We start from the raw sequence: 25,749 nt of genomic DNA, 5'->3' as shown, positions 1-25,749 counted from the left end.
TTTCACATTTAGAGTAATACACATAGTAAATCAGATCATTGTCTAGTTTGCTAATACATAGCACATTGTACTGCAGTGTAAAACTAGAGCAGATCACTTACTGCATCTGGAGTGCTATTACTTAATTGAATGCATATCACATGCTAAAAAAAGCAGCCATAATATATATATGGACAAAAGTGGAATAGAATGACATTATGAAGAAAGGCACAATGCTTTTCACTTTGATGCTGGATGATGAAATGGCCACAATTGAGATATTTCAATGTTTGTCACTCACCTATTTTATGTCAGCAATTATATTTATTAATTTATCTTTACCATTTAAAAGATTATTATTATAAATTGCAAACAATATAGCTGGGTGCAGAATTACATATTAGAAAACAGTGGTGGGTTTATCACCACACTGCAGTAAAGAAATCATGGCCTCGAGGCCAAAAATTAGTAATGAAGTAAAAATTAGTAATGAAGTAAAAAATTGTTGGTCTGCTGGTATCGGATTTGTCTGGAAGAAGCTGAGAAATTTTGTAGATTTGACTCCTCCCACACAAATATCACCTAAGCTAACTATTAATTATTTGATATTTACTATTTAATGAGCTGAGATTTAAGCCAACACAAAGTTTTCCACAGACTTTTATTTCCCTGGTCATGTTTATCCTGAGGAAAGTGTAAACCAATGTAGTATGCAAATGGCATCATTTTTGGTAAGCCAAATGGCTTCCTTCATCCACACTGACATCTCTGTGTCTTCCCATGTTGACACCTTCATTTTCAATATCTCTCTAATCCTTTATTTATTGATTTACAGCCTTCTCATCAAGATAACACTTCCCTTCAGAGCTTATGTCTTTTCTGTTAGAGACATTGGCAAAAAGCATCTTCTTACCCAGGCAGCTGTGCACTTGCTGTGCTTGGGTTCACTGCTGGCTCTTGGCATGAGTAGAGGACTTGCTCTGTCTGTGCACATGGGAACATAGCACACTTTCTGAGCTATGGGAAAAAAATCAGGTTTTCACTAACCTAATTTCCATATGAATCTCAACTAAAGAGTCCTTGTTGTGTGGAGTGACAAAACCAAGCAAATTTCTGTCTGATGTAAAGAAATAAGTGTTGTGAAGGGGCAAAAATGGTAGTGATGTGTAGAGCACCCCCAGAAAACAAAAGCATCTAAACTTAATATGAAGAAGCAAGAGCATTCGAGACCCTTTAAAGTGGCAGGGAATGATTGCTGTAAGCCATTATCTTGACTTCCCACCTCCCACCCCTGCTTGTCTTTTCAAACCGTTATATGAAATCCAGGCAAGAGTTTTCATTTATCTACCTCTTTGTAAACTCCTTAACACAATTTTAGAAAATGGGAAAAATAATACAGTGGAAGGAAGACAGTATAAATAATAGTGCTTGCATCATTCTTCAGAAGCAAGCAGCTCTTTGTCCTTCTGCTTATGTTCTTAAATAACGTGAGAATTAAAATTATAGTAAAGTAGCAAAAAAATAAGGGTTTCTGACCTAAGTGGACTTCTCTGCAGAAGCTTCTGGAAAGCAGGTGTAAATGTCCATTAGCCACATACACAGCAGAATAGGCTGGGTCTAAATTATTAATATTGTTCAGTCACTGGGAGGGGGGATAAGCAGAGCACAGGCAGCAGCTGCTGCTGTAGGATGGTGCTGAGCTTGTCACTGGCCCTGGTGTGAAGAAATACTACACAGAAGGGTTGCAGACAAGCCTGTGCATGAGGGTCGAGGACGATTTATTTATTGGGAAAGTTTATAATTCCTCTCATGATAGATTGTCATGTTCAGTGCAGAGGACAAAGAGCAACTCTCACCTTTCCTTCCCTTGAATATCAAGTCACCTTATCCTGGGATGTACAAGGCAAAGTAATTGCATGTCAAATGTGTGGTGTATTTTTGTTTAGAAGGATAGTGGTTTATGAAACAATTTTCCCTGTTTATGCCAGAGAAGCCATTTTAAGGTGAATAATTAGATGTGGGCTTCTCCTTTATGGTGACATACACTTCTGTGAAGCTAGGTGTGGTCGCTGCTTTTCATTACATAAAACTCCAAGGAAATCCTGTCAAGCTGCTGGGACATTTTTTTTTCCTGTGACATAATTTTAAAGATTGATTCTAGTTGATTTTGGAAGAGTAATTTTTTGAATTGTGTTTACCAGTGCTTACTGAGATGTGGAGTAAACAATGATCTTGGGACTGCTCTGGAGGTTACTTCCCCTTTTCATCCTGAAATCAATTACTTGTTAATCCAAGATCAATGCATATGAGAATACCTGGGCTGCATAATTGCACTTGACACTGAAAAAAATTGTCTTCCTTGTCCTCAAACCTGCACCTGGACTTTTGGTCTGACAGCAGACGGCTCAGGGCAAAAATACCCTCCTGACCTAGTGCCTTATTTTATCACAGTCATCTATCAGAATAGCCCAGGATTATGCATGCCGACTGGGGCTTTTTTCATCCTTTTACATAGAATTTCAGACCTTGGTACCTAAATTTATGTACATAAATTATTACTATTTTTTTTCCTGGGTATCCATTTTAATCATGTAAATAGTGGATTAGACTCAAATGTCCAGTAAATTTAATTTCCTAAATTTGAAATAGCCCCCTGCCTTTTAATAGATATTTCATTGAACTGCTTTTTTTTTTTTTTTTTTTTTTTTTTTAAGTTATGGGATTTCTAATGAGTTTCCTTAAAATATAATTTAAATCTCATGAAGTTTATACAAGAAAAGCTGAGCATTTAAAGAGGTATTGACTTTTTTGTAGCTTTATACTTAATCTGGGAATACAGCAGACAAGAATTTATAGACTATAGTTGATATGTTATTGACATATTTACACCAAAATTTTTAAAAAAATAGTGTATTTATGACTCTGTTAGATTACCTGGATCTCCTTTAAATGTATTATATAAAAGAGGAGTTATAATTCACTGAATAACCCGAAGCTGGGGAAAATCAGGCCTCATTTTTGAGAAACTATGGTGTTTATACAAATCTACAATCATTGTTTCAATCAGGTTTAATTTGTAGATATTTAACTTTACTTCCTCCCTTTGTAACTGTGGAATGAAAATACTTTTTTTTTTTTCTTTTTCTTTTTCTTTTTTTTTTTTTTTTTTTCTCTTTTTCTTTTTTTTTTTTCTTTTTTCCCCAGGGAAAATAATACTCTGATTAAAATTCAGCTCTGATTTCTGAATCTGGCTTTCATGTTATTGGAAGTAATCCTGACAGTGCCTTAACACAACTGGAAAGCATTTTCTCTGTAATGATTTGTTTACTGTTTGTTGGGACAGCAATGAAAGCAATTTTTCTTCCTACACAAATGTTCTAAGTGCACTCTCTCTCTTTTTTCCCACCTAAATGATTGTAAACAGAACACATGCCCTTAGAAGAAGTTACATTTTTTTTTTGCAAGCATTATGTCAGGATTCTTTGGAACAGAGGAAGAGGAGGTTTTGTCTGAGAATATTTAGAGTAGTAGAACCATGTATTCTTTTCAGCTGGCTTTATAGTTATGCAGGTTCTCTGATAAAAACAGTATACTTATGAGGTAAAATGCCTAGAAGTATATTGCTCAGTTGCTTTCATATATTAGGCAGAGTTTTGTATTGGTATTATGAAAAAGTAACAAGTGCAGACACTTGGAGAGTAGGGACGTAGATCGAGTCTGACTAGTATTTGGAATATTAAGAGAAAATTTTTATATCAGTATGAGGTCTTCTGCAAACCCAGAACACACCTGGAGTAACACAGAGTCAGGTCTGTAATAGTATGGGCAGTTTTAAACTCTTCAGGCAGATGATTTCTGACAAGGTGGTCCAGAATTTAAACTGCCGTGACCTGAGATAACCAAGGCAGATTAGAAATAGTACTAACTGCAGTCATAAAAATCATCCACCCAGACTGAAATCTTCCTTAAAATAGAAGTTACAGCCTTCTTGGGAGGATCATTCCTAAAGATTAACAGAGCATTCACTACTTATGGGAGAAAAAATAATAAAAAAAAGGGCCTAAAATTGGAAGGTGTCGTTTTATAAAGCAGACATGGCAGGAGAGAGACAGTGAGTCGTGGTGGAGGGGAGTGTGGCCACCCCTCCTATCTCAGAGGAAGTAATTAAGATGAACTTAATGGGGAGGGGGGGGGTCAGGGAGGAAGGAGGGCAGGAATTCACCCTCTTGACATGACCATTACTGAGAGACCGGCAGGTGCCCACATGGGCTGGCTCTGGTGAGCGGAGGCGAGACAGACACAGAACTGATTGCATTGATCTGGGTAATAAAAATTTAAAAAGAATAGGAAAAAAGATCTTTTTCTGCAGGAGCAGAAATGAGCTAGGAAACGGATTGCAGCATAGACTGGTAACTTATTGATCACTGTTCAGGGAAGCTGGAAGTAGAATAAAGGAAATAGGGAGGGGAAGGCCAAGAGCCACCCCACAAATAGTTGAACTCTGACTGGCATATGGGAAAACTGGATTCCAGATGCATAACCTCTTGACCATGCTATGTGGCAGAAATTTAAAAGAGAGGCAGAGACAGGAGACTTACCATTTTGTGAAGACAGTAGTTATGCAAATTCCAGGAAAGTTGTTCATTACAAGCTTCTGCTCTCTCTGTTTTAAGTGGTTGGCCAGCCATTGTCCACTGCATTTTTTAACTCTTGTTGACACAGAAAACCAGGTTGATAAGCAGATGGTTGAGATCAATAGAGTTGTGGTGCTATTAACAGACACATATTGTAGCAGACAGAGCGTTGATTATTTATTCATACACAGAAAGTTCCCAATGGACTATGGGACTCACTTCCCAATGATGGTTTACAATGTACATGAAAAATGGGCTCAGTGAGATCAAAATATAAATGTTATCACACACATGGGAAGATTTGGAGAGGGAAAAAAAATGCTTTATCATATATTTTCTCACTAAAAAGTATGTTTCCATCACAAATAAAATACCAACAATGCCATGCTTCCATCAGTTTCCATGCTATGAATACACTGATAGGCATGGTAGCAGCCTGACTTTAGTAAGGAGAATTAAAAGAGCCTTGTGGATTTCCCTAGGGAATGTTTTAGGTGCTGTTGTATCCTGACTTACTCTGATGGAGAATGTCATGTAGACTTTGTACTTCTCTACATTACAGTTCTTGCCACTGCATGCTACAACCAACATCAATTTCTGATGTTTAGAAATTTATGTTGAAAATGGCCCCAATTTGCTAACATTCTAACCTGCAGTACTATTCACAAACCAGGAATATTTTACATGTACTTAGCTAAATTGCTAGTTCTATCTTTTAATTCCTAAATAAAAGCTGTCCAGTGAGCTTATACAACCCATGCATAAGTGGCTTGATTTAATATTCTAAAAAGTGTAATACCAACTCACACAATATTTAAAATACAAGAGGAAGATTGTTAGCTTTTTGTGTGTAAGAGAACAAATTTCAGCTGGCCCTACTAAAGAAACACTATCACAAAAGAGCTGTATACTTCTTAATTATTTTAGACTGGTGATCACATATAGTACTCAAAGTAGTAGAATCAGACCAGGAATTATTTCCAGTTTTCTGCAACTATATAAATTTATGGGGAAAATCTTGACATATTGAATGTTGATAATGAATATTAATCTGTCTTGATCTGTAAGGCAGGGTTATTAGTAATATCAGCTCTTCCCATTTTCTGTGAAATATTTGGTTTAATGCAGGTTCAAATTCTCATGTTTTCAATCCTTCTAGTTTCAATATGGCCGATCTAATTTTTGTAAAAAAGGTTTGGATTAAGATGTATTCAAATTCCTTATGTATGTCCAACATTCATTTGCCAATATTTGCCATATTCATGGTCTGCAGGGGATTCTGCTGCACTGCTAATCAGAGAAAGAACTTAAAAACTTACTCATCTTTTCCATCACTATTTGACACAGAGGTTTAACATAATCTAGATTCTTTTGAGGACTGTAAGATCTTGAGAAAATTTCAAAAGTCTTCCTCATCCTTCTATTGAATGACTTCCATAGCAAATTAAATACCATGTTCTATCCATCCTTGGACATACTCAAAAATTATCTACACATGATCTTGAGCTACCAGCTCTAGGTCACCCTTCATGAGCAGGGTGTTGGACCACATGACTTCCAGAAGTTCCTTTCGACCTCAACCATTCTATGGTCATATAATTACTTTGATGAAAAAGAAAAAAAAAAAAAGTTGTCTGTGGCTATGTATATTTCACAAGAACACTGTCTTATTTTCAATCATCAGATATGGTAATTTGAGATTCATTCTAGGATACAATCAATGAGAGAAATGTGGATTTTTTTCAAATATGCATGCCATACTGTTCTTTCTACTTTTCTGAGCTTTCAACTGTAACTACATACTGAAAACATGTATTTTATTAAAGCTAACATGCTTGTGGATTTCTGTACTCACAGGATACCGTTTATGACTTCTTTTTCTACAGCTTGACTTCCTGGATTTCTCATAAATCACTCCATCCTTTACTAAAGATTTTTATTTCTGAACCACAGCTCAGTTTTTATTGCACTTCTTATAGCCTCTGTCTTTGTTTCAGCCATCTCCAGCCTCAAATAGTCAAATATTTGTGGCCTCTTCCTGTGACCTGTTGAGCAGTATCTGAATTCCTTGAAGGGAGGCAGAATTTTGTTATGCACTTCCTTTGGGACTGGCATTTTGCTCCCCCTCCCAACACTACTCAGTTACTCCAACACTACCTGTGAGTACAATACACTAATAATAAGTAAAAGTTTTCTTCATTCTACCGAGTAACAATAATACTTATCTATTGGACAGCATAGCTGCATCCTCATTGCATTTACCTGCACATGAGATAACTGTCCTGACAAAGGTGCTAACTCTTAATATAATACTTTGATTTAAACTTTTATACTAGTATGGACTGCTGTGCTCATGTCCCTCTCACTTCAACCATCTGCAATTAGGCATTTAAACTTAAGCTGGTTTTCTGATCTGCATTTTTTTTTCAGTGAAGAGGTACAAACCCAGTGTATGCTTCATTCCACCTATCTGAAGGCAAAGATGAATTACCAGTTTAAGCTGACCTTGCTGTCAGAAGAAATAGTCCTGAACTCTTCTCTCTTCATGAATTCATCACAAGGTGTGAGGTGCACTCTGTGGTGAGTGAATTTGCGTTAAAACTAACCTGAGGGAAAAATATGTGCAAAATTGGGAGTAGGGGAGTGTGAGTAAAAGTAGCACAGAACTGCTTTCTTTCCCTGGTAGCACCTGGCTAAAGGATCTATTGAAATCTAATCTTAGCCACCTACCTTATTGACAATATTAATCTCACCTAGAATTTATGCACAATCAGAGCTACCTGGTATCAGCCTTATCAGCTGTAGTTTAGTGTGATAGCAAGACAGCAACGAGGCTTTTTTAAACTTCACCTCCATGAAGAAATCCAGCATAGTTAAATAACAGTGAGAGAAAAGATATTACTGGAAGTGGAACTGTTGAATTCTCTGTTCGTGAGAAGCATCTTACATGTAAACAGGTTGTTTGCTTCAGACATCCTAATTATTAATTTTTTAAGAAAGACAAAATCGAAAAAGACTGAACAGATTCACCCCATCCTCTGATTTTATATTTGATCTAGTTACAATTCTCTTAGTTATTTATTTTAGTGAGAAGGCAAGCCCAAAAGGATTAAACCTTGCCTGCAGCTTTGTTTTTTGTGCAAAAGTCAATTACGGCTGGCTAAATATCCCTGAGGTAAACATGTGTGAGGTTGATAATGTGGTTAGAATATCAACAGCAGTTGTAAAGGAGACACTGGTGTTCACAGAGCTAACACATTCCATATTGCTATCATGCAAAAAATTACAGACATTTTCAGTTAGGGAGCATCAATCAATTTTTGCTAACATTCATGATTTTTTCATCCTGATGGAGCTAATATTACTCCTAAACATTTTGTGTGCCATATCTGTAAATTCTGTTCCATGTACTTAAGAGATCTGTCTGTATGAAAGATGTGATTTAAAAAAAAAATTATTTACATGGTGCCACTGGATTGATTGTAGAATGGGTCAAATTCTGCCACTCTTAATGAAGAAAATATTGAACAATGGCTTAAGTAAATATTATCTGAATTCAATGGATGTTTAAGTCTCTTGTATTAAGTATCCATAGAAGCAGAACCTGTGCATTGCTTTTCCTCCTCTGAGTGCAATTTACCAGAGATGCTTATTCTTATTATTTCCTTCCATATTTTGCCTATCAAAATTATGCAGCTTCAACAGACAGTGCTACAAATGTTACATATCATGACATTATGCAGCTCAAGGTAGAAGAATTCACCTGAGAACACCAAGTTCCTCAGAATTAGAGAAAGGCACTGAAATTGTGTTTCAACAGGTGGGATGGCAGACTCCTTCCATGCCCTGTATAGGAGTCTAATGCCCAACCTTAGTGTATGACTTTCATGAACAGTAGGGCAGGTAACACCTTTTCTTTTCTAGTCTTTTCAATGTATTTTGTTGCCAGGGTTATAAAATGAAAATAGTTTTCTCTTGAGATGTTGGGAGTAGAAGATTGCAAGGCACTCAATTTATTGACATTGACTTCTGGTTAGAATAACCAAATATTGACAGGTAACAAAAAGGTGAAGAAGAACATTGAATTTTAAAATATTTGTGGATGAGTTGTATCCATTTTGTAGAAATGTCTAGCCAGGAAATAACAAATAAAAGTAAGAGAGAGAATTTTACAGCAGGTACTATTTTTATTTATTAACAATCTATGAAATACCATACTTCAGGAAGAAACCTGATTGCCACAGGCTGGGAGAGTGTTCATTCCCTCTGTCCTCTTAAGGCATTTTGCATTTGTTTAGCAGACTGTTCTGTGTTCTAGGTAGTCATTTTCCTGCATCTTCAATTTGCTTTTTTCTTCCCTCTGCCCTTCCAGATGGGTTGTAGCAAAAACAAAACCAAACAAACAAAAGTGATATTTGACTGTATGTGCTTATCTCAGCAACGTGCATGAAATAGTATGTTCCCTCTCAAAAATGGTGTTACTGTCTAGCAGTCTGAGTTCCTCACTCAAAAAATCTAAAACAAAGTAGCAACAAATTAAAGGCCAGTTCTTTTAAGTTGTTTAACTACAAAATTATTTCAATGAGAAATAGGAACTAAAGTGCTTTTGGGGATCTAGACTACTTGCTTTTCCCACTAAATTACACTATTGTACTTCTGTTAGCAATAGTATATTTTATCTATTTAATGGAATACAGAAATCCAATTTATCAATTTTCCTGTAGACTGGCATTATTCATGTCACAATAGAATATATTTATACCTATTTATTCCAAGTTGTTTCATTTCCCTGTCAAAAACATGAGGGGCATGGACAATAGATATCAAAGTACTCTCAGCTAATTTTGAGATGTAAGAGCATAGAGACTTCCTGTGAAGAGCTGAAAATCCCATCAGTGGACAAAGTTGAATATCTGGACTTGGAAATAATTTGTAAATGTGGAATAAACAATCCTATAGCATCATGAAGATTTCACTTGAGAACTTTAAGGATGCAAAATCAAGAACACAAGGGTTGGAAAATGCTGGAAGTCTTTGCAATCTCAATATAAACCTTCAGTGTATGCTATGAGAAAGTTTCTTTAAATACAACATCTCATATAATTTTTGTCACAGTCCCTAATGTAACACCCTGAGTGGTTGGTAAACAAAAAATGAGTAGTCATTTGATATTTACTTCCCTCCCTTTTAAGTGCTTTGCAAGATTTAAACCTAATTTTGAATGAAGAAATACTGAACTTGTCAGTGTAGAAATACTTTCTATGGCACTGTTCCTAGTGTTCTGTTGCTTTTTAGCTCTTTATTAATTTAACTTCTGTGTGTTCCTGTATTAAGGGTGCCATTGTGTCTGTTTTACAGATGGAAGAACTAAAGTAGGGAATTTGTATTGTCAAGATTCTTAAACATGCTTTAAACAAGGTAAGAGGTGTCCTTTTTACAGAATTTGTTTCCATAATTTGTGACAGCTATTATCAAGGATCCCATGGACTGTGAGGAATAAACCTGACTACTTACCTTATCTTTAAAGCAGATTCCATGGACCATGTGGAGGTCTGCTGATAAATAGACATTAAATACATTCCCTTTAATGGACGTGAAAAAATTCTGTTAGAAGCATAAAGGAAAAGACTTGTGATTTTCATGCTAGTAAACATAATAGGATGTTGGGGTTTTTTCCTCCCCCAAATTTCAGTGCTTTTAACATACCGTAAGGGATGAATTGCTTTTTTAACAACCCAGGGTGTTGCTTCTAGTAACAGTTGCCCTTGGTGAAGAGTATATTTGCAAAGGATATGAATGACCTTGTGCTTTTGAGCTTGTGCTTGAGCTTGAGCTTGTGCTATAAATATGTGATTTTGCAGAGAAACTCCTAAAGAGGCAGTTTTACTGTGTGTTGCTGCAAGTACAACAGCACTATAGGAATACTGAAGAATGGACATTGCACAAAAGTAATGCAAGTGGTACGTGCAATATCATTGCATTAAAACTGCAGTTTTGATTTTTGAAAAACACAAGTAGTTCTTGTGTTCTCTTGTGTTCTCTTTCACTTTAAGTAACAGCACATGTATGAATGCTGAGCTACAGTTGTAGCAGGTGTTACAGGTGTCCTTGAAGATACCAACTGCCTCTGTCCCTTCTTTTTCATTTTGTGCTCCCTTTAAATCACTGGCCTGTATCCTGGGCTGCATCAAAAGAAGTGCACCCAGCAAGTTGAAGGAGGTGATTCTTCCCATCTACTCTGCTCTCATGAGGTCCCACCTGGTTATGTGTCCAGTTCTGGAGTCCCCAACACAAGAAGGACATGGAGCTGTAGGAGTGAGTCCAGAGGAGGGCCACAAAGATGATCAGAGGGCTGGAGCACCTCTCCTGTGAGGAGAGACTGAGAGTTGAGGTTATTCAGCCTGGGGAAGAGAAGGCTCCAGGAAGAGCTTACAGCAGTCTTTCAGTGCCTGAAGAGGGCCTACAGGAAAGCTGTAGAGGGACTATCTGAAGGGGTCTATTTAGAGATACAACATGGGATAATGGCTGTAAGCTGGGAGAGGATAGATTTAGGTTAGCCATGAGGAAGAAAGTCTTCACTGTTTGGGTGGTGAGACACTGGAACAAGTTGTCCAGGGAATTAGTGGATGCCTCAGCCCTGGAGCTTTCATCCCTGGCCATTTCAAGACCAGGTTGGATGGGACTTTGAGCAACCTGATCTAGTGGGAGATGTCCTTGCCTATGGCAGGGGCTTTGGAAATAGCTGATCTTTAAGATCCCTTCTAACTAAAAGTATTCTATGATTCTATAATTCCATGAAATTAATATTTAAGTGGATTTTGCAGATTTTTTAGTTGTTTATCTATTATTATTTACTGCTTTCAGTTTTCTCTTAGTTAAAGTGCTTTACTGAGTTAGATCAAGTAGTTTGCATAGGAAAGTGGGTGTCATTCTTCTCCTTTTACATTGGCACAGAGTTGAGATGACTTGACCAAGCTCACTTAGTAGATCACAGCATAGCCAGGCTTTGAATCATAAAGAAAGGCAAGTGAATAATAGTTCTTGTGTGACAGACATGGAATGAAAGAAAGGATTGTTCAGTGATGAATTTTACAGGGGACCCAAATTGATGGGTGTGGAATGATACCACAGATAGGATGGTTCTTGAACAGAGCTTAGGTAATTGGGTAAATATTATTTTTTATTAGACATATAGGTTATAAATATACAGACTTATGTATTACCCTACTATATATGTATAGCAATGTATACCATATATATTGTAACAAATACAGTACTATTTATATTTACTCATATAGCTTTTGGGTTTGGTGAAAATCTTCAATGAGGCAGCCTGGGTAGGAGTTCACAAGATGTCTGTACCTAGCTCTGATTTTAAGAACTTGAATTGTTTTGAATAACTTGGTTTTAGTTATTTAACTTAGGAATGTTTATTAAAGCAACCACTTAAATTTAGCTAAGTAATTCTGATATAAAAACCAATGTGATAGAATATTGCTTGGAGACTGCTTTAGTGCTTTGTAATTGGCATATATTATTAATGCTCCAGCACATCATTCAATCCTAGAGAATATTTAGAGCAAAAAAATACTGGGGGTCACAATATCTATTCTAATCATATATGTAATGGGCAAGAATCTAAAATGCAGTGATGAATTTATCTTTCTATTCCTCCTGTAAATAGAACTGGTCATTCATTTTATTTTTTTTTTTTTTAACAGAAATGCTGTTTTTCATCTAGATGAAAAATTAAGATATTTCAACTTAGGAGTGAGAAAAGAAGTGGTGTATGGGACTGACTTGGTCTGTAGGTTGAGTTAGTGATGCACACCAGACAAAACAAGTGTCCTCATCATGCACCTGCTGCTATTGCAGATTATGCTTCCTTCACTATCTTCTACCAAAGCTGTTCTGTTCTGTGTAAATAAATATATATTGGGCTTCAGAGAGAGAAATTGAATCAGGAAGAGAAAGTATGGAAGTTGCAAATATATCACATTCTATGTGAAAGCCTTTCACTTGGGCTGAATGTCCAAAACCCAAGCCCCAGCTCACTCCCCTTCTTTTTCAGAAGCAAAAGAAAAAACCCCCATGTGCTCCAAACCTCAGGGAGTGGAATTTGTTAGGCTTTGCACTGTGGCAGTGTCAGAGAAGGGGGAGGGAGAGAAGAGGGGCACAAAGAAAAGGAAGACAACTGCTGGCAAAGACAAAGCTAAACAGAACCAACAATGAGGCAAAGGGGCAGAGGAATTTTGTAGATCTTTATTGAAAGATGGATTTTTTTCTGTCTCCTTTTCACACTGTGGTCCTCTCTGCCTTCCTCCTCTCTCTCTTGTAATGTGTTTGTTTCCTCTTGTGTTTTCCTCATGATGTGGCAACTCAAGAAGAATCTCTCTATATTCTTTTACTTGTTTTGCATGTTTAGCACAAGAACTACTCCTGTATCTACTCCTGGTTAACTTGATAAACCAATTAGTGCTTGTTCAGTTGTACTCAATGCTAAACTTGTTGGTTTGTGGTTACAATAATCTCAGACCCTAGTGTCTGACAGAAAGCAAGGACATGGACTGAAGCAACTTTATTTCTGATCTACCTGTCATTTGTGGGTTCAACTCTTAACATTTATATTCCATTAATATTGTAGTTTCTGGACAGGATGAATATGAAATCTAATCTGTGCTCTCTAGAGGAAATCATTGTAACACTTGAACATGTTAGTGCTGAAGGGATTTGGGTCAAATATTGATTTTTTCCAATATGCCAGTATCAATCAGTGTATTTTAATTTGATTCAGAATACAAGGAACCAAGAGGAAACTCGAGCTATACTGAGATGGATTCATTTTCTCAGGTCTGCTATTTCTCAGTCTGCTGACACAGTGAACAGAGATAATTCAGTATTTTAAGGAACAGCTATGCTGCTGGGCTGAAATAGTCTTTTCTTATACCCATTCTGATAAAACTTAGAAGCAATCTGGTAAGTGAAGTCGCTCCAGAGGAGCCTGAGCAAGGGGAGTAGTGTTAAAGCCCAAGGGCTGCTGTGGTAGAACTCGTTGAGGGAACCGATATAATATCATATTATTATGGTGCACAGGAAAACAAGGTTATGTGTCAGAGATGCCTAAGCTATAATTTCTCTAGCAGTGACCCTTAGAAAAAAAGACTGGCTATGGCAAACTCCAGTTGTAAATAGAGAATGTGTGGTCTGTCCTAGGTGATCCTAGGGAGGTGACAAGGGCCTTGGACTAGATGACTAGACATGTAATATTCCAGTGGAACTACAGGATTCACAAAAGTGATGGACTTGTCTGGACATGGAGCTGAATTCCAGGTGATTTCTGTATGTTTACTATTGAGATTTCTGGATAGTACACGAAGAATGTTAGAGAGCTGTAAGAATAGGTTTCATTTATTAGCTTACAATGGAGAAATTAGGAAATATGCCCCCCAAATGTAAGAAATTCAAGTTTGAAAGTTTTGAGCTGTTATGTAAGTCACAATGGTTTGGTCTGAAAAAGGGAAAAAGAACCTTTCTGTTGGTTCATGTATCTCCCTTGAGTTTGTGTACGCTGAAACAGATTTTCTAGGACCCAGTGTTGTGCTGTATCCTCAGCACAGGGATTCTAATAAACCTGGCAGCAGACTGATTTTCAATAAGTAGACTTCAGATTATGAATCCCTTCTCTTGTTCACAAACACTTGCTCTTGCAGACAGACTCATTTGAAACAGTGGAATTAATTGAGAGAGTGCTGACTATTTCAATGAGACCTCTACAGTCTACGTCCACTTTGGGTAGTTGCCTTTAGCTGTGTTTGAAAAGGAATGAAGCCAAAACAAAGTACAGGGAGGAAGAAATCTCAGTGGTTCTTGTGGATATACCTTCATAGCAGGTGAAATCCGCATTCTTATCTTAGATTTACCCAAAATCCCTCCCTGCTATTCACATCCCCTTAAATCCTTGCCTGCCTGTCCATTGAATATTGACATTTTGCTCAGAAGAGCTACAGGATCAAGTCTGTGATGTGTTTTAAGAATACTTCTAGCCCATCTACTAGGGGATGGGAGTGAAATTTCCTTTTTCCCTCTCAAATTCTACTCTGTCTCGTTTTAGCCAATAACCAGTTGACAGATATTATCCCCACAACCCTCCCTGGGGAAGATAAAAAGGAGTAGAAGGAAGAGAGATGGAATAAGGAAGGTTGGAAGAAAACTAGAATTGGTTTAAAGAAGTAGTAATAATAATAATTATGGTGAATTACAAATATATGGTATAAATAATGTCTCTGAGGAGCCATTTTCTACCGACATCCATGAGCTGTAATTGGTCCATGTGGGTCACCTGACAAACCCTCCCTCCCTACAGGCACAGACTGGCAGCGAGTTGGGGGCCAAAAGGTCTCAGGTCAGTATGGCCATATCCTGGTCCTCTCAAGCCAGGACAATCCACCCCTTATTCCTTATCATATGCTTCCATAACTACACACAATATAGTTTTATATATATATATATATAATTATGTTATACAACTTGAACACATTTTCTCATCCAGAGTCAAATTCTCCTATGATAAACACTGGACCTCACCATCCTCCTGCATCACCTACCAGGTGTGTTCAGAGTATTGAGCAGAGACAACCCCATGGACTGGTTTGTGTTTTTGCAGGTTTGAAGAAATCCACACAGCTTTTCCCAGCAGGTTCTTTCAAATAAAACAAGGACTTTGACTCCTTCCACTGTATGTCAAAGGTCTGACTGGGCAGGGCCAGCTCGACTGATTGATGCCCTAGTGTTAACTAGCCACGTGGCTAGTACTAAATGTTTGTCCCAGTTTTTGAAAGTTACACCACCCATTTCTTTCAGAGTGTTTTTAAGGAAGCCATTATGGTATGCAGTCTTTCCAGGGGCTGGTGCATGTTAAAGGACACGATAGATCCATACTATATAACGGTCTTTGGGCCAAGTTACTATTAGGTTGTTTTTGAAATGAGCCCCATTTGTGACTCAATCCTCTTTTGAGGTCCCATGCTGCCATAAAATTTGCCTTTCAAGGCTCTGAACTGTATTATGGGCAGTGGCATGAGACATGGTGTTTATTCATCCATCTGGTGCTTTCTTGTACCATAGTAAGCACATAGTGCTTTGAAGGAGATTTTGAGTTAGAGGAGTGTGATACAATTAACCTGCCAGGCCTGCCACAGGTCAGCTGTTCAAACTGGTTTCCAATTCTGTTGATAGACACCCTGTTTCCATCTTTTCATTTACCCCTATAAAGCATTAGCTCCCATCCAGGCATTGGTGTACAGGTAAAGTACTGGCCACTTCTCCCTCTCAGTGATGGCTCTGACATCTGAAAATTGGCTTGATTCACCTTCTTCCTCTTTGTTTTCCATGACCTATCAACTATGGCTCCATTTCGTGGCTTTCAGCCTCCACCAGTTCCTATTAGGATCCATCAGTAAGAAGAGCGTGGGGTTTATCATGATCTGAGAAGTCTTTATACGTAGGGGCTTCCTCAGACACAGCTCACTATCTCTACCAGTGCTATTCCAAACACTCTGGCCAATTTGTGACAGCCTCCCTGATGACTGAGTAAACAAGGCTCCCTGTTCATGTTCTCTGCATTATTAGGGCAATCACTTCATGTTTAAAGGTAATTGTTGCCCTTTACTCCCACACAGTATTTCATAAATAAGTATTTTAAGTTGTCCTCTTGAACCTCCACTGATTCTTGTACAGGATTCTCGTGCAGAATGTGTCACTCTGCATCCTTCCAAGGGCTTCAAGATACCTCCAAAAAGCCCAGCACATTTTTTAGTAGTAGCCCCGCATCTGTTGAGTCATGACCCTGATGTGGTTCTTGCATCACAAATTAACCTGCCATTCCAAGGAAAAGACCTTCACTCCCCATTGATTTTCAGCTCTTTTGTGGTCTTGCTGTCTTTTAATAATGAAAACTAGAGCAAAGTGTCCTTGCAGTGCATGCAGACTGGAGTTACTGTTTTATTCACTGCAGCTTCACACAGACCTGCTCTCTTATCCTGGGACTTTTGTCTTTGTGTACTATCAATGCAAAGCCTAGGGTCATGCTAACACTTGTATTTAGTGAGGTCACACAAATTTTTGTGGATTGTAAAGGGGCTTCATTTTATTTCAGGACAGAAGAAATAGGGATTGTTGTAAATTCTGAAAACTGCAGCAGTGGGCAAGTCTGGCAACTCACCATCCACCAAGAGTTTGTACAATCCTTCCCTATTATTCCAAGTACCCTTATCCACAAACTTTGGGGCTGTTCTCTCTTTCAGATGTAGATCTGGGGTCAACACTGGGAAGTCCTGTAGCAGGAACAAGAAGGAAGAAAAACCAGACCTGACACGACCTGATAACCTGTAAATAATGCTGGGCAAGACACTGAGGACATACTGGAGATGAAACTACGGGAGAAAGAAACAGCAGAGTCAAAGTCACAGAGCAGTAAATGGCTTCTGCTCTCTTTATGACTGCTGCTGAAGGAACATCAGCAGGAGTGGGAACATGTCCCAGATAGTAATCAATATAATAAGTTCAAGAGAACTGTTGTACTGCTATATTCTGTGCCACTTCAGATGGAGTATCAGGAAAATAATAGGGGCTTTTCCATGACTCCCATTCATCCTCTGCCAGGTATGATCCAAGACAGATTTACAAATGTGAAAATATTTGAGTGAAAGCAAAAGTTTACTCCAGCTACATCTGAACTCACTGTGAAGCTTGTGATCATTTCCCTTGCATTTTTCTGTTCACAAATCCATTATCTGGACAGACTCTTATGCTATTATGCTTACAGCACTATCCCCGAAGATGCAAAAATCTCAAATACTGTACTTGTCTGCTGTATTTCATATCCTTCTGCTTTCTGACTATTTGACTGACAGATGGAGGAGATTCATTCTGTTCCTTGTAATTTCTCTCCCTTAATTCAGCACTATTAGCCTATCTGCAGATTTTTTCCTTTTTTTCCTGGTGCTTTGTAATATTTTGTTTTACTTTATTTAGAATGAACTAAAAAGAAACAAGAAAGTTCTTGGTTAAAAGAAATTTCCAATACCTCCAGTAGCAACTAGTTTTGTTCATTTGGTGGCAAGCTGCTGAGTGAGTGAGTCATGAAATATCTCTTTTGTGTAGATAACCAGTTTTCTGACAGGACTTTGTAAAAATCACCCTTACTCCAGACCTGGTCTGATTTTTCTCCTGTGCCAACTTTTTCTCCTTCAATAATACTTTTTCTCCCTATCTTTTCTTCATTGGAGTTTTATTCCATTGGCTTTGTGAGGTGTGGGTCAGTCACAGAGTCTGTTGTCCTCTACTCAAGCTAGAGCACACATTTTGGCATAGGCAGCATGCAAATATGTCCCTAAGGAATCTAAGCTCCCAAAGAGTCATCTGAGCCTCCAGAACAATCAGGGGCATGGAGGACAGAGAATGTGAAGGATAAATGAGCTGGAAAATAAGAGAATGAGGGGAAGGAAGTTGGTTGCTACAGACTCCTGAACACTGCTCCCCATCAAGGAGCCTGAATCAACCCCTGAAGGCTGAACTATTCAGTGAAAGGCACCTTCCAAATACCTGCTCACTTCTCCTCTGCCCCCCCACACCTCTTTAATAAGAACAAAATGGATTCCCCATTTCTGAACAAAGGTCTGTAGCTAGAAGACAGTGTGGTCTCCCTGGCTGAGTAGCAGCTGGGGAAAAATGAATAGACCATATGCTGGAGAGAAGTCGCCAGAACACTGGGACAAAGCTGTGGACCACTGCCAAGCCTCACAGCTAAAGCCATGGCAGCCAAGGCATGGGGTGGAGGGAAAATTCTCAGAAACACACTGTAAGGGACCCTGCACTGGGCTACTTTTAGGGACTGAAATGTATAAGTCCTGAACAAAAGAAGGAAAAATGGCTTGTTTTTAGAATGGTCCTTGGAAAAGTAAGTCATTTACCCAAGAAACCCTGAACACCCTTGTTAAACTCTAATTCTCTCATGATTTCTGTTTTTTTAGACCTGCTTGGTCATTCTCAGGAAAGCCTAGACCACTACAGAATTTTATCTGAAGGAATCAGTGGTTCCTGATTTCTTTATTTTGTCTTTTCTACCCTTACGCCTGTTTCTCCTGTGACCTGGAGAAGGGATCTGCTCAGGAGAGCATCATGAACAGCTATAACAATTCTGCAGAGGAGCTTAGTTTGTGAAGACTTTTATGCAACAGAAATTGATCTGCAATATGTTCACAGAATCAGAATCACATGGAAAGTCTTATTTCACTCAAGTTTTTTCCCTCCTACCTGTAAACTGATTATATGTGCCTGTCTGTTCCAGGCCCACAGAGGATGCCCTGCTGGTGATGTATAATTTTATTAGAAGTGGACTGGAGAGCTGAAGCTAATGAACTCTGAACTATGTGAGATCTGGGGGAGAAACAAGGCAGGAGCAGCAGCAGCTCTCATACAAAAAAAAGAAAAGAGACACCAGGACCCAAGCTGTAACTCAATGAACTGTAGGACTCAACCAATTGTTTTTGTATGAAGTATCAGGCTGGGATGGCTGGGAGTTTCCAGGCCATTCTATACTTTGTGCTCAGTGTAAATTGGGTGCTGCACACCTGATCAGTCTTACTTTGTGCCTGTGTAACTTAATAACTAATTTGGTAAGTGTGGAAACAAAATAGGATTTTGGCTAAGTTTTGGTTTAAAAAACCTGAAATTTTAAAGTAGGCCAATTCTTTATAAAAAGAATATATGGATGTTATTAAAAAACACATTTCAATTTTCTAGTAAGAATCACATTCATTATAGTCCTAATTACATTTCTTTAATCAGACAGGTCTCTTCTGAAACTTTGTACTCTAAAATAGAATACCTGCTTAGAGACACTTAAGCAAAAATAGTAAAACAGTTCACATTAATTGTTTGTGGCAGATTTAAGTGAAAACTAGTTGCCTACGTTGCTGATACTTATTTGTGTAACAAACCTGAATGAAAGCAACTGGAAAAAAAAGTCCTTACACATTTTTTTACACCTTGCTGGTTATTCTTTTGCAATTAGTCATTTTAGATTCTGGATATCCAGTACAGAGTAACTGGTCATATATTGGCTTGCAGTGTTTAAAGAGAAAAGTAAACGAGAATATTTTCCCGGAATGGCAGTGATATCTACCAAACTTCTTTTTAAATATTCACAACAAAATAGGTTGTTAAAAAGAACCCCCTGAGGATGGTGCCTTTTGTCAGTTTTCTAGCAGAGTGCACCCTGAACTCTGACAGAAAATTACTCATTAATCTCTAAGGAATGAACAGTTTTTCAAAACAGTCACTCAGCTATGCTGCCGCTGTTAATTTTTTAGGCATTATCTGTGCCATTAATTTCTTGATGTGGTTGGTAACAACAGTAATACTTTTCAAATGGGACATTAACTCCAAAAGTAGTCATTAGTTTTTGTCCACATACTGTAATTAACACTTACCTTCCATAAGGTAAGCATCATGACTTCACGGAAATGGCAAAGACCATGATGTCACTGGAGATTTGGCATCTCTCTCTAATATTTTATTTATTCTCAAGATACTGTGGTGGGGTGTTTTTTTGGGTGAAAAGTTTTACGAGCAATCAGTTGCATTCAGAGTGGTAGATGTAGTAAAGAACCTGATCTCCACTTCCAGCCTGCGGAAATTTTCCCCTCTATTTTTACCTCCAGATTTTTTGCTTCCTAAAATAAGGGGAAGACACAGATGCCTCAAATTGCTTCTTGCTTTTGACAAGAAAAGTAAAGGCACTGAATTAAGGGTAGCTGTGCGTGTGTACAATATGGAACTGAAAACCTTTGCAATCGTGTCACATTTTTCACTCACACTTTTATGTGGGTCTAGTGTCAGCAAAGTCGCTCTCATTAATTATGGTAGGACTTTAGACTCAGATAATTTTATTTTGCAGTCTAGGATCAAACCAGCGTGTTGAAGTACACACACACATGAGTTGAAAGATGAAAGGTTCTTCAATATATTTATATTTACATTTAAGAAAAGATTTCTTTATTTGGTCCATCCTTAAAATAAAAACCCCAAGCCCCAACAAATCTAACCTGCAAAATAAACCTTTAATAAGTGTATTTAGTTAAATAAGTTTAGTTTAATAAGTGTTTTAGTATTTAGTGTAGTTATTTTTAAAAGCACTACATGATTTAGCATATGACCTCCCTGAAAACCTAAGAAGTCTGTGCTTCTAGGGTGCTAAAGGATATTTGATATGCCTATTTATATTGGATTCTTTATATTGGATTAATTGGTAGCTTAGCTCAAACTGAAGCAGGGCTTTGCTATTTCACATTCCTCCAGGACTAAAATGTCAGCTTCTGGCATAGTCTCAAATATTTTCCATTTCTGGAATGTGCTTTTTCAGAACACTGGTGGTATCAAAGGGCACTTCCCAGTGGCATCTTCCACTGGTTGAGAAATTAGTAACCTGGAGATGCTCATAAGTCTTGCCTCCTTTGCTCAGAGATAGTAAACACTGAAGGAAAATTACATATAAGTAATACTCCCTGCAGACACTCCAAGGAAGGCAGTGGAATTTCCTAACCCTGCAGCAAATATGCAGCTTAATTCTATGCGTCTTGCTTATCTAACTATTCTTTATCTAGTTATTTCCGGACTCTGGCTTACAGGTCTTTTTTTTTTTAATTTTCCCCCCCAATTTGTCTAATACCACACAGTGTGTAGAAAAGGTTGGTATTAAGTCTTGTTACAGGTGCTTTAGCCACAAGGTCATTTTTGTAACATTCTTTGGGTGATGCTGCTGTCTAGCAGTGCTTTATATTCTCTGTACACTTGGAAGTATTACAGAATTTCCACTACCACCAAGAACCCCCTTTATAATACATTTTACCTCTTCCAGGCTTTGGCCATCTTGCATTATTTTGACCCTTAGTTTTCTAGGCTTTTTTTTCAGCTCAGGCTATGTTCTTTTTGTTGTTGCTTAGAAATACATTGACTCATAAAAATGGCAGAGGCAAAGAATGCTAACACCTTACTCAATATAATTGTATACAGTTGCAAAGAGAAAGTGTTTCTCACTTACATCAGAAGGATTTTGGACCTCAGATTGCATTCAATCATTTTTTAGGGATTGTGCTTGCTGATACCATTTTCTGTAATAGCCATTCTGACATAGATATGTGCCAAATGGGGAAGATTTAAACCATATATATATTTAAAGGTATGCAACCAAATATAACAGAGTGTAATGAGAGTTTATAATAAGTAGATAGCTGGGCCAGGAAGACTGTTTTCACATGGCAATAATGACTATTGACTATTGTTATTGAATATTATTGATATTGCATATTATTAGGGCAGAGTTACGGGTGTTGGCTATAAAGTCAATATAAAGACTAAAAGTGTAGATATATCTTCAAAACAGAAAATCATTTGTTTGCATCACTCTGTGTGTATTTTTCAGGGAAGTGCTCAGCTCTCTAAATAAAATCTTAATGGGATTATTTTCAGAGTATTTGACTGGAGCTTGTAAAATGAGGCTTTGTTTATTTTATGGATTTACATACATTCTTTTACATACATACATTTACATTCTTTTTTTTTATATAAGTGATCGAGTAGATAATACTAAATCACAGAATCATAGAATCATAGAATGGCTTAGGTTGGAAGCAACCTCAGAGACCATCTACTCCAACCTGCCTCCCATGGGCAGGGATGCTTCTCAACAAGAGAAAGTTGCTCAAGGCCTCATCCAACATGGGCTTGGACACCTTCAGGGATGAAGCATCCACAGCTTCTCTGGGCAATCTGTTCCAAAGCCTCACTGCTCTCATCCTAAAGAACTTCTCCCAGTCTTAGAACTTAGATTCAATCTAAATCTATTCTTCTTCAGTTTAAAATCATTTCTCCTTGTCCTGTCACTGGACACTTGTGAGAAATCCCTCTCCAGCCTTCCTGTAAGTTCTCTTTAGGTATTGGCAGGCAGCTAGAAGGTTGCCCCAGAGTCTTCTCTTCTTCAGGCTGAACAATCCCAGCTCCCTCAGCGTCTCTTTGTAGTAGAGGTGCTCCAGCCCTTGGATCATCCTTGTTGCCCTCCTTTGGATTTGTTCCAACAAATCTATCTCCTTCCTGTGGTAGGGACACCAGAACTGGATGCAGTATTCAAGGTGGGGTCTCACAAGAGCAGAGTAGAGTTCTGTGATCTCTCTTGATCTGCTGGCCACACTCCTCTTGATGCATCCTAGGTTGGCTTTCTGAGCTGCATGAGCACACTGTCAGGACCCTCCAGTCCTTCTCTTCAGAGCTACCCTCAAACCACTCTGTACCCAGCTTGTAACCACAGAAAAAAATATTGGTTTTCTTGCTTCTTCTTTAATTCTGGAATAGATGTAATAGTGACTTTTCTGTCTTTATAGAATCATAGAATTGTTTTGGTTGGAAAAGATCTTTACACTATCAAGTCCATTAACCTAGCACACTGCAAAATCCACCACTAATTCATGTACTTAAGCACCACATCTGCAAATATTTAAATACCTCTAGGCATGGTGACTCCACCAGTTCCCTGGGCAGCCTGTTCCAGTGCCTGACAGACCTTTTGTTGGTGATTTTTTTCCTAGTATCCAATCTAAATCTCCCCTTCCAAAACTTGAGGCTATTTCCTCTTGCTTGTTACCTGGGAAAAGTGGCCAACACCACCTCAATACAACTTTTTTTATATTTGGTTTTGGTTTAGTGGTTTGTTTTTTTTTTTCAAGGAAATTTGCAGCTTGGAGAAGGAACAATATGGATGTTTGGTAAGGTATCCTCCTTATCTTTTTTTAGAAATATATCGGGAGACAGTTTAAAGGAAAAAACAAAAAAAATTTGCACTTAAGCTTAGAAAATCTAAATAAACATAGTGAAACTGAGTAGACAGTATTTTATTTAGAGGTGATAGAAGGTGCCAAACCAAGCTATTCTCATCCAGGGGCTGCTGAGCAATGTGGAAAACAAACAGAGGCTGAGAATGTGGGGTTTTTTTAAGTTGTCTCTCAAGTAAATTTTATAATTTTTAATAGGTGTCTGAAAAGAAAGCATTTATTTTTGGTTTCAAAAAGACATTTTATATTGGATGAAACATTTTTTAGGTAAACCCATATCTGTAGGGCTTGATAGTTCCACTGAACCTGTGGGAGTTTAGAACCCACATCACTTTTCAGGATGTGTTTTGCACTAGTTAGGCTGAAACATCTGACTTGTGAGAACATGAGCTCAGTGCTGCAGACAATGTTCCTGAGTCTGTCTGGATACAAGAAATCACCTGCCCATGTGCTTTGATCTCACTGGAGTTAAGGAGATTTGAAATCAGCTTTAAAAAGTCAAGCACTACTTATACTTGTTGCCGAGGAGGAATGAACTTTCTTCTGTGTTTGCTGAACTGGGGCCCAGGACCTCTTTTATGGCTTTTGTTTGACTTTTAAAATCCCCTGTTCCTGCAGGGTGTGTTGCCACTATTCCCTTTAATGATGAGACAAGAGGTGGCAATGCAGTAGCCATACTGCACCCCAGCCTCCTGAGTCAAATGCTGAACTGAAATGCTGCAATGAGCAAGGGAACACCTTACTCTTTCCTCACACCCTCTATCTTAGGGGGATAATAATATTTAAGCCTAATATACCACAAGGAGATGGCTTCATTGTTATCCAGTGGAGACCCCATAACAATGCCACTGTGACTGAGGCTCTAATGAGCAACTGTAAGATTTCAGTGGAAAAAGAAGATTCATTGCTAGTCCATGACCTCATGATGAAATCATTTCAATGCAATCAGAGATATGAAGTTATTATGGGAAAACTATTTCGCAGAAAGTCTATAAGTACTTTTTTGACGGTGCCATTATGAAGCCACTACATTGTAAGGTTATGATGGCAAAGTGGTTTCAATAAAAACTTATTATGGTTTAAAAACAGGCTAAATGGTGTCAGTGGAAGTTATTCCTCCTTCTAAAACCTGAAGGAATTAAACGGACCTCTCTCTAAACCAAAACAAAGGCAAACTAGATGTGTGACTTAAACATGATCAGAAGGAGAGGAGTTATGATCTCATGAACAGCAGAATTGCAATTTCTGCTGGAGTTACTTATTAGGAAAATAATAGTTACTGACTTTGTAGGATCTTTTTTAATTGAGTAAATAAAAATGAAAAATCATCCTCACGTAACCGTTTACATTAAACAGCATTCTTCTGAATCCTCCTTTCTCTGTTACAAATGAATGTATTATAGTTTCTCACTTTTCTCGTGGTTGTAGAGTTTCTGAATTTCATTTGCTCTGATAAGGGTAGCTGTGGCATACCTCGAAAAAAAATTAAAATTTCACTGCCACTCCCAGCCTAAGATTTTGAATGACAGCTGAGACTGGTTGTCGAAATAACAGTATATTTCAATACTGAGTGCAAATCTCCCTACCTTAGACTAGCATCTCATCAATAAGATGGGTACTATTCATTACATTAAAATCTATCCTAATCTAATTAGCTGCTTTATCATTGGTGCTGGAAGGGAATAAAGTGCACATTAAAAAATTGTTTTGGTTAATGCCACCTTGCTTTGGGATAATTAGAACCATATTTTCACAAAGAGGAATAAGCCTTTGAAGTGCCTCTGGGTTTTTTAGCTGCAACATCCAAAACTTTTCTGTCAGTTCTGTTTCATTTTTTAAAATAACTGTGTATTTTTTATTCAAATAGATCAGTTAGAGATGGTTGATAGCGTAGAGACTCAGATGCTGGACCTCATGGAGGTTGTGGTGTCACTTAGGTGACACCTAAGTCTCTTTTCCCTCCTTACTCAATATCCATGTAAAATGATCTGGCAGACTGTCATTAAGGCCCATTCTTTTTATCACCAGACCACAATGTCAGTTGTGAAACCTTGTCAATAGGACTTGATTAACAAGTGTCCTTGTTAATCTGGCATCTGTATGTTCTAGATCAGCTTGAAGTATAACCACTTGGGTTTTATACATCTTTGTCTTTAAGACTGCCACATTTTTTTAATAGAAGGGCCAGGATTCTCTTTAGCTGCTGAAGAGTTCCATTCCTTTGAAAAAACTTGGGTAGAAAGTGAAGCCTT

Source organism: Calypte anna, chromosome 3 (assembly GCF_003957555.1).
Source record: "Calypte anna isolate BGI_N300 chromosome 3, bCalAnn1_v1.p, whole genome shotgun sequence".
NCBI classification, from domain to species: domain Eukaryota; kingdom Metazoa; phylum Chordata; class Aves; order Apodiformes; family Trochilidae; genus Calypte; species Calypte anna.
Note: the sequence above shows the minus strand (reverse complement) of the source record.